This window comes from Cydia splendana, chromosome 8, assembly GCF_910591565.1.
Source record: "Cydia splendana chromosome 8, ilCydSple1.2, whole genome shotgun sequence".
NCBI lineage: Eukaryota > Metazoa > Arthropoda > Insecta > Lepidoptera > Tortricidae > Cydia > Cydia splendana.
Genome location: NC_085967.1, coordinates 2,762,630 through 2,771,984, shown reverse-complemented (window position 1 = coordinate 2,771,984; position 9,355 = coordinate 2,762,630). Strand labels below are relative to the sequence as shown.

The window sequence follows — 9,355 nt, the reverse complement described above, 5'->3', positions numbered from 1 at the left end:
GGCGGGGGCGGGGGGCCGAGCTGCGCCCGCCGCTGCTGGAGGGGGCCTGACAATAGGGCTGTTGACATGAATCGCGAATATATAACATGTTATATGTTTACCATAGCATAATATTAGAATGCTGCAAATTATATTTGCAAGTGTAAATATGCTTAACAAATTAAATTATTTAAAAATATTAATAAAAAATTATCATGATAGTATTAAGGTTCAAATCTATGTAACAGCTCATACGAGTTAACATGTTTTGGTAATGTATTTAGGACGTTCGACCATCTCAATGTAGACGAGTTGAATCTTAATACTATCACGATACAGGATACGGATTTAAAGGACATTGTTGCTTTAGCACGTGGCTAGGTATAATAGAGGTAGGTACGGGAGCTAAACCGCCCGTAGGTATAAAAGAAATAATGGTTTTTGTTAAAAGCTTATAGGGTCTTAGGCGTAAAAATAAGGCATAGGTATATACTATAATAGTAGATGCAAATAATCCAATTAGCTCCAGGATGGTAGTGTAATATGTAGTTCGTATGCGTGCATGTGCCTCCATCAATTGGTTGAACAAGACAGATTCGAACTGTCGACCTCCGTCTGTGGTGATGTGAAGAGCATCAAGCATGCCAAACCGAGAGATCTACCAAAACCAAACCAATCTACTAAAAGTTTGCAAAACTAACCGTTTCTACTACTGTTTTAACATTGTTCTATAGATAAATTACTTGGCTATCGGTATGGTATTTGCGGATTCCTGAATTCGACGCCACTTTTATTCTACACGTCGTGAAAAATATTGCGGCGTCGATTTTGGCTTCCTTTGTGTGACGTAACACAAAAAAAAACACATACATTTTCTTCATTTTGTGTTACATTCTTGCATATTTTTGTGAATATTCCATTGTGTTACCTACACTTTTTTGCAATTCACTCGTTTACGGGTTTTACTAGTGCTGCACTCTGGTAACAGAACATTGTATTCTCTATCGCCATAATTTGTGACGTTTTCAACCAAAAGGTTAACATTGTCGGTTGTCGACGAGGCTGATTTCAAATTGAAGCTTTATGGAAATACTTAGCGCCTTATTGACAACAGATAATAAGTACCCCTTTGGTTGAAAATGATACATTTGTCCCTATTAACATAATTTAGCCATAATTATAAACGTATTCATGAAAGCATTTTTCAGCTTTAGATGTGCATATGCAGTCATGCACATCTAAAGCTGGAAAATACAGACTTATAAATCGAAATGTAATAAGTGACTTATGAACATATTCCGATTGATCAAACTTTAATTATTCTATGTGCGGCAATTAGCACTGTACGTAAATACATACCTATTTCGAAAATTTTACTGGCCATATGTAAGTACTTACTGCAACTACAAAACGTTGTGCGAATAGTTAAGGTGGTTCGCTTTCCATACAAAAAACAATTGCGTTATATTAAGTAATTACACACTATTAGGTACTTAATTGTTTTTTGTATGGAAAGCGAACCACCTTAATTGCCAACGAGAGGCGATAAATTGAAACACGATCTAAGGGAGTTCTACTTTTCGAACATGTATGTTTGGGACTGCTTCTAACTCGACCTAGCAGAGATACTATTTTCTTGCGCATGATTGCCAGAAAACTTCTAGCTTCGCAAAAGATGCCAGATGCACTACATCTACGAGGTAAGCCCAACAGCATTGTGAATGCATTGTTATACTGCACTTTTAATGCATTGTAGGCTCGCTTCGTATAGTTAACCCACAGGCCGCTCGAGTAAAAGGAATGGCAATATGATCTAAAGAGCGTTGTACCTTGACATTACTGATATTATTAACATAAAAGGTTTACATTTGCTCCATGTGAAGCTGTTGGAGGAAAGAAAATTATAAAACTCATGAACATTCCTTTTCAATATTTTACTGACAGGTGAATAGGTTCTAAAAATGTAGTGCAATTTCCTTTACTCGTACTTCGTATTTTCACGGATACGTCCGAACGTCTCATATATGCTACTTGTATTTCAGTCAATACAAACAGTACTGAGGCGAGGTTGACTAAAGTAGCTTTTATACCTAACTATTCGTATCTTCTCCTGCAATTGGCGACTGACACGAAGACGTCAGACGCCCGAGGCGCGCGACGCACGTCCGGCGCCGGCGACTCAGCAGAGACTCATTCTGGCTGCTTGTATCAGCTCCTGAAATTTGAGAATAATTATATTTAGAATATTTGTTTAAAATGATTTTATCAGTGCAACATAAACTTTAATTCACTTTCATAACTTTCCTGGCTTATTTTATATAGGCCCTACATACACAGATGGCGCTAGAAATAGGTACGTAACTTTTATGAAAACCTAAATGTTAAATGTTTTAAAATTATGCCTGCTTATATGACCTTGTATTATCGTAGTTTATATAAACTGATATGTCGTTTTTACAAACACTCCCTCAGTGGACTTGTTGTACAAAGTAGCAACAAAGGTCTTTCAAATTCTGAAAGTGTCATTACGGGATTGTCCATATGAGTATGACACCAACGAAACGGCCAAGCCGTACTGTTTGACCAAGATGTTGGCTTTATACTGTTAGAGCTTATAAAGTTAGGAATGACAGAGTAAAAGTCTTGGTACCTACTACGGGATCTGATAACTTTTTAGTGTAAAAGCTTTATGCAACTAGTCTTGGCAACACTTTACATTAAATGTTTTGGTGGGTTGTTCTAACCTCAAAAGTAGTATACTAGAGGTAATTGAGGTAATCTGAAAAAAAACCCGCCAAGTGCGAGTCGGGCTCGCGTTCCATATATATGTATATTACACAATTTTTAACAATCAGTACCGGATTAAGATATTTTGATGCTTTAAGCATTTCTAGACCATGGTGCGCCCTCTCCCTAGGGTCATCAAGATTACATTGATTTTTTTGGTAAATTGAGAGAAGTTCAATGCCGCATTACAGCTGAGAATGGAAATCAGTCACATCATTTTATCACGAAAATTGACAGTGCCGCAGCAGTAATGTTGCAACAGAGTACCTAATACTGCTGCAGTCGCCACCCGAATGTCACCTTTATCATATCTAAGAAAGTGATTGAAACGCGAGCGAAGCGAGCGTGAAAATTTTTCGATATAAAAACGCAATATGATAGACAGTTGTACATTTTTACTTTTAGTATGGAAATCAGTCACATCATTTTATCACGGAAGTTGACAGTACTGCAGCAGTAACGTTGCAACAAAGTAATGTTGCTGCAGTCGTCATCCGAATGTCACCTTTGTCATACCTTAGAAAGTTATTGAAAAGGCGAGCGAAGCGAGCGCGAAAATTTTTCGATATAAAAAACGCAATTTTACTTTTAGTCCGAACCAGGCCCGAATCCAGGATTTCATACAGAGAAAGGATGGGACAGTTTTCTATCAGCCTAGCTTCGCATAAGGCTCGATATTTAAGGCTCTCAGCGAGGTTGTTTTCATGCATAAAATATGCAAGAAAGTAGAGCTTGGAATTGACCAAGTGAATTGAATTGGCGAAGTGTGAGCAAGGCAGTAGGCCCAGCTGCGAAGAGGAAAGCTTGGATTTGGATCCACGCCCAAGTGTAATTACTTAAGGCAGAAGATCAACTTTGCCGTAAGGCAGAAGGCCTCGCATAAGACCTAACGCCGAACCGCAAAAGAGTGGGTTGAAATCGAATCTATGCATGTAGTCACACCTCTTCTACTGCTACCGATTGTTTCCCAAAGAAATACGCGCCATTATTTTTGCAAACTAGCTTTTGGACAGCTAAAAAAAAATCGTGTGGTAAAAACGATGTGTCTGTCCCTAATTTTAAAATTTGTTCACCTTTTTCAACCTGGCATTTTGGTGCCCCCCATGAACGTGGTGCCCTAAGCACGTGCTTGTTTTGCTCATTGGTTAATCCGGCACTGTTAACAATGTATTTTTTATGTGAAACGTGAGTGAAATCTAACACTTTAAACTCTCGCGTTTTGTACACATATTTAATTACACAAACGGGTCTACCGCGTTTGGTTGGCGTTTGTGGGTTTGTTGGGACGTCAGTCTTTCCGTGACCACAGCTGGTGCAACTCAGCTGAAACGTCGGAATTAAAGGTAAAAAAACAATGAAATTATATCGCGGTAGACCCGTTTGTGTAATTAAATATGTGAGTGAAATATCTTTAAAAAATCCGTAGGGGTCGGATCTAAAACTGTAATTAAGTCCGACTCACGCTTGACGTACATTTCTAATAGGTTTTCCTGACATCTATAGGTATAGAGCTATTTTATGTATTTTTTTCAAAATTTTAGACCTAGTAGTTTCGGAGATAAAGGGGGGGGAATGGTCATTTTTTGCCTATTTTCTTGAATAACTTCTAAACTGTTTATTAGAAAATTATAAAAAAAATATATTTGAGATCCTTACAATAAGCTCTTTCATTTGATATGTAACATGATATAGTTTGAAATTTTTTTTTTTTTTTTCATTTACCCCCCAAAAGTGGTCCCCATGTTTAAAATTAACTTGTTTACGTTACATGTCCATATTTGGGTCACAAACTTACATATGTGTACCAAATTTCAACTTGATTGGTCCAGTAGTTCCGGAGAAAATCGGCTGTGACAGACGGACAGACAGACGCACGAGTGATCCTATAAGGGTTCCGTTTTTTCCTTTTGAGGTACGGAACCCTAAAAAGGACTATAATTATTAAAATCATTTAAATTAATTAAGGTAAATGTGTGGAAAACTGTCAGGTAAGACGACAAGCTCTTTCAATCCTTCAACTCTTGCACTTGTACATTCTCTACTTACAGAAGTTTTGTAGAGCAGAATAAGCGAGGCATCCATGTAGAGGTAGTGTAGGGACGCTCGGCAGGAAGCAGGTGGGCTGTCGATCACGTGTTGCGTTCATTCAGCCCAATTCCCTAGAGTTGGAGTTGCAGCTAGGTTACTGTCCCGGCGGCATTAAGTGCCACACCATTCTCCTCGAATCTTCTTGTTTTCCTGCAGAACAGAAGAACATCTTTAAGTTCGTTTTCTTTCAGTGTGTCTTTACCGAATGTATTATATCGCGGTGCCGCATACATGAATTACATGATAAGTTCGCCTTTGTACTAATGATGTGTGTTCTTTCATGTTTTATGTTTCTTTTTGTACAAGGACTATACCAATTTTAATAACAAAACTTCCGTGAGACACAGACATATTAAATATATTAAAAAAACGGGTCACTCACGTATTTGACAATAATGCCATAAATGAGGGTAGTTTCTCGCCCCCCTTGCCGCCACCGGCGCCTGCGCCGAGTTATCGGGCGCGGAGAGCTGCGGCCCGCAGTCTGCGCCGGTCCGTCACCGTAAACGCAAGCTCCTGATGACACTCCTCGGTACGGAGTGAAACATGTCGAGCGTTTTTCGACTTAAAATACGTGAGTGACCCGTTTTTAATATATATTTAATAAGGACTATACCAAACAAACTTAAGAATATCCACAAATGGCTCAAAAACAAATGAAGGGACCGGATGTGGTGTCTTCTCGGAGGACCTGAACATACTCGTATACATCTCAAAACCCCTGGGTTACACTGGGAACACAATACGGTATTCCAAGCTGTGTAGAAATAATAGAAGCTTGCAATGCGATAAAAAGACGAGAAGTAGAACAAGAAAATATAGTAATACTGTCAGACAGTAAATCAGTACTGCAAGCACTAGGTAGCTACAAACTTACATCGGAACTCATACTTGAATGTCATCGAGGCCTCACTGAAGTGAGCAAAGAAGGCAACAAAGTAACAGTATAATGGATAAAGGGGCATAGTGGATCAAGAGGAAACGATGCAGCGGATGAACTGGCCAGGAAAGGTTCAGAAACCAGCTAGACCAACATCACAAACAGCTTCACAATAAGTACTGGACTAAAATGAACACCTGTAGGCAGACCAAAGAACAAAACTACAAGCTTACACCAAAATATTACTAAAAACACCCAGACACCAACTACGCAAAATAGTAGGATTAATCACAGGACATAACAGACTAATCCAGCGGTCGGCAATCTTTTAGCAGCCAAGGACCAAATAGTAGTTACCGAAGTTGATGCGGGCCGCACTTTGTTAATATTTATGACTTTATCAGACATTGTCGTTTGTCAATATTACATATAAAATAGCCTAGGAGGCTCGCGGGGTGCAAGTGAGAGGTTCGCGGGCCGCTAGTGAAAGGCTCGCGGGCCGCAAATGAGAGGTTCGCGGGCCTCTTGTTGCCGACCGCTGCACTAATCAAACACCTACATAATATGGGTAAAACAGACAGCCCCATGTGCAGAGTGTGCATGGAAGAATAAGAAACAGTAAAGCATATTTTCCTACACTGTAGGTAGAAGGTAGATAGAAGTATACAGGAACCAATACCTAGGGACTCCGTGCACATTGAAGGAGGCAGTTAGCAACCTGAAGACACTGCTAGGTGTCATGGAGGAGCTGGGGTGGCTATAGTTCGTTTTTTTTAGCATTAGAAAGAACTTGGAAGAAGGTAAGCAATCTTGACATGTCTTTTAGTTGAAAAACGCTTTTTAAAAATCAATAACTATTACTTATTAGAATAAGAATAAGAATAATTTATTTCTAAAAACTGTTACAAACATAGTTACCAGGGGCCCCTGCACTAGGTTACACCTGTATCGCGGGGAACCAATTACACTTGTATAACAGAGTTTCGTTATCGTGTGCAGGTCATACTATTAATATAATATCACATAATAACATTAAAACTTACATTTAATACTTAAAACTAAAAATTAACAATTAACATAGTCTAAGGTAAAAATTACAGTGAAGTGACACTTTGCAAAATAGCTTCTGTCTCTGTGTAACTCAGTGATTGAAGTAGCTTATAGGTAGTGTTTTTGGCCTCATTTGCAGTGCTATCTTTTAAATCACAGTGCTTGAGAATGGCGTTGTAAGTTGCTGCCTTTATGTAGTCCCCGAAACGTTTAGCGAATGCAGATGATACTTTAGGTACCGGTAGATTAAATATGCGCTTGTTATGGAGCGAATTGTAACAAGTCAAGTGTTTAGATGATATATGGGTGATCACAACTATTTTATGCAGAAACAGTTGACGAACGGTAAGAAAGCAGAAGAATATAAATGAACATATTAGATTCATAATTGTTACATATATATTTGCCGTAACTTCTTTTTAGACTGTGTTTTTCAATTAAAAGACACATCAAGATTGTTTACCTTATATTATCTAATGCTAAAAAAAACGAACTATAGAGTAGTGCTATCTCGTTTTCACGCAAAATAGGCCAATGGTTGTCGACTTGTGGAAAATGCCCAGTATAACTAACTAACTAAGGGGATCCACCAACATAGGTATGTATCCTTTTGTAGTTTTGCTGAACCTATAAACACATTTTTTTTACTCTTAAGTAGTAGTTTTTGATGGTGTTTGATCCATTGATCAGTGACCCAGTCTCAGTTTTTCTGATAAACAGCTGTCTTAATGTTCTAATTAAGTCCATTTCGGAGATAATCCATAATTTATTTTTTTCCTATAAGGCCTCTACAAGCGTGTACACTTGCCTTAGGGCCGGCTTACATATTGATTAGTGTTTAGAATGAGTTCATACATTTGCTACTAAACTTAAGTACAATCTCGGTCGATTGATGTACGAAATGACATTGATATGTCACAGATTTCAATTGTTTGGTTGAGTTAAATGTAATGCCCGTGTTACAACAACGCTATATGCTACATTTAATTACTTTTTAAACATTAAAAAAAACAAAAAAGAAAACAAAAAAAATTTTTTTTTTTGAAAATTAACTATGCCATTTAGTTCTTATAAACGTACTTAACTATACCCCGAAGTTAACGGAATTCAATAAAAACACGGTGTATATTGGGACATTTTTACACAAATTGACTAAGTCCCACGGTAAGATCAAGAAGGCTTGTGTTGTGGGCACCCAGACAACAATATAATTATTCAATATACAAATATCTGTTTCATCAAACAAATAAATTCCCTAACCAGGATTTGAACCCAGAACCATCAGCTTCACAGGCAGGGTCACTAGGCTAGGCACCCACTAGGCCAGACCGGTTGTCAAATATAACCAAGATATTCTTTTGAACAAACTGCCATGTCACTGCTGGTTTCAATCTGTGCCCTTCATAATCTACATACGTAAGTACGTGCTGTCTGTCTCTCATGCAGTCTAAAAAAATTAAGTGTGGGGTACAAACTTTGTGTCGGTCGAAAGTCGAAACCCTCTTGCCTTATCTCCTGATCCACCTTTCAGTACTGGTCATCACTCAAGTAATTTTCCAAATTTCTGGGAATACTTCTAGCTCGAGACAGAGGTTAAATATGTGCCATAGCGGCTCCGCCAGCACCATGCTGTACAGTCCATACGCACGAGGGAATACCATGCGGACACTAAGATTTTTTTAGCTTAAGTTGTTGAATTGCGGCACTTACCTCCAACTTCGGCTTCTCCATTAATTAATATTTTTTCAGTACCTCGTACCTCTACTGAGTCTACTGTTTCTTTTATTAGAATTCATTTATTGTATTTGTAAACCAACAAGTGTCAATACTGTCAATGTCACTGAAAGATGGCACTAGAAAAAACCGATTATTTTTAAATTGTCAAGAGCTAATGTCAGAACGTCCCTACTAATTTTGACAGCTCCCTTAAAAAAAAGAATGTCTCTGGTTTTTGGCTTCCAATTATTGGGTCGTACATTATTGGGTCGGGCTTTCTCGACCTGGACCAATAATGCGCAGCCCAATAATTGAAAGCCAAGGGACTCAAATTAGTGGACGCGAATTATGGGGTCGTACATTATTGCCCTGTGAAAAGAGTGGCTTCGTATTATCGCCCCGGACCAATCTTGCGCGGACCGAGAATGCTCAACCCAGGAATGTACAGCCCAATAATACGCGTCCACCATGGACGCCAATTATTGGGCTGTACATTCTTGGGTTGAGCATTATTTGGTTGTACATTAGTGGCTCCCTCTGAAGTGACCGAGCAGGCACAAGCCTAATAGGTACAGAAATTAATTGGTTTATTATCAAACACTATTCCACTAATGAGGGCGCCACTGGACGCTCGACGCAGTCTTAAGAGGCTGTCAATACCTATAACGCGCACCCTGTCTAATTGTATCGCAGTGAATGAGATAGCACTGTCGCACGTAGCCGTTTTCCGAGTATCAGCTCGGCCCGAGTAGAACGATGTCTTTTTCGCTCTTATTCACTCATTTATTCAGTCATTTTCCTATCTACCTCTAATGGCAAATTTTAAGCGAGGCTAAAGGCTACGCTCAACTAGTG

The 9,355-nt window shown here is 38.8% G+C and overlaps 1 long non-coding RNA gene across 1 annotated transcript; it reads right to left on the bottom strand.

The window, feature by feature from the left end:
• Positions 1-215: 215 nt before the first annotated feature.
• Positions 216-9,039, bottom strand: LOC134793198 (uncharacterized). The gene is made up of 3 exons (XR_010144505.1): positions 8,495-9,039; positions 4,813-5,004; positions 216-2,194 (listed from the first exon to the last, which is right to left on the bottom strand). It is a non-coding gene; the product is annotated as an uncharacterized LOC134793198 (long non-coding RNA).
• Between the last annotated feature and the right edge of the window lie 316 nt (positions 9,040-9,355).